Source organism: Psammomys obesus, unplaced genomic scaffold, assembly GCF_907164565.1.
Source record: "Psammomys obesus unplaced genomic scaffold, mPsaObe1.curated_primary_1811, whole genome shotgun sequence".
Classification (NCBI taxonomy): domain Eukaryota; kingdom Metazoa; phylum Chordata; class Mammalia; order Rodentia; family Muridae; genus Psammomys; species Psammomys obesus.
In genome coordinates this window covers 19,259,659-19,261,031 of record NW_026585644.1, presented here as the reverse complement: position 1 = coordinate 19,261,031, position 1,373 = coordinate 19,259,659, and positions in this window count along the sequence as shown.

Genomic DNA, 1,373 nt, shown 5'->3' with positions numbered 1-1,373 from the left:
CCTTCCTTCCTTCCTTCCTTCCTTCCTTCCTTCCTTCCTTCCTTCCTCCCTTCCTTCCTTAAATTGCCTTTTGCTGGGTGTCTTGTCACATCAGTGAGCAAAGCAACTAACATGGGGACCACGGGGACAGAACTGCACGTGAGAAATGCCAGTGAGAAGCGCTGAGGTGGATTGGGGACAGGAAGAGCAACAAAAGCCGAATGTCTGTCTACACAGGCTGGGGGCTGAGGCACCTAGTGGGGCCTATGGGTCAGGGAGAAGTCACAGGAGGTCAAGAGGACCAGCCATCTAGCCATTGGGAGGGTGGCCATGGGAAGTATAATGGCCTGAATTGAAATGTCCCTCTCGGGCTCATGTATCTGAACACCTGAAGGCTGTAGAACCTTTAGGAAGTAGAACCTGCTAGCGGTGGTTCTCAGCCTGTGGGTCAACGACCCCCTGGGAGTTGAAGGACCCTTTCACAGGGGTTGGTCTGCCCAAGACCATCGAAAAACACAGATATTTACATTAATGATTCATAACAGTAACAAAATTACAGTTCTGAAGAAAAAATTTTATGCTTGTGGGGGGTGACCACAACAAGAGGAGCTATATTAAAGGCGGCAGCATGAGGAAGGTTGGGGACCACTGTGTTGGAAGAAGTGGGTCTTGAGTCACTAGAGGAGGTTCTTGAGGGCCCAGCACAGCTGCTTCCTGGTCTGCTGAGGTGTGAGATCAGCAAGCCACCTCATGCTCCTGCTGTTATAGCCACGAGCCTTTCCACTGCCAAGCCTTCCCTGCTGGAACTCTCAAACCACCAAGCAAAGGAAGCCTCCTCCCCCGACACACGGCTGCGGATTTGTGCACCAGTGCATGCGTGCATCTGCAGAGGCCGGAGGTCTCCACCTCAGTCCGCCGTTGCTCTGCTCCTTAGCTGCTGGGACAGGGGCTCTTACCGAACCCGGAGCTCACTAATTTGGCCAGACTGCCCAGGCAAGCTCCTTCGCTCCCCTGTTTCCACCTCCCAGAACCAGAATTACAGGGGCACACAGCCACATCTGGCTTGTTTAGGGACTGGCATGTCCTCATAACTGTGCAAGAAGCACTTTACCCCCTGAGTCATGTCCCCAGTCCCCTTCCTCTCATAGATTGCTGGTCAAATATTTGGTCCCAGCAATAAGAGAAATTAACAAATACAGAGAGTTTAATTCAGCTCCCTCATTCTGATGTGTCTATAGGTTCCACAGGGGAAGCTTAATGGCTTGCAATGGAGGCCTGTGGCTCCCTATGTCAGAGAAGGACCAGGCCCTTCCCAGTCTTGTTGTTTTTCTCTTTTCTGATAATACGCACACACACACACACACACACACACACACACACACACACACACACAC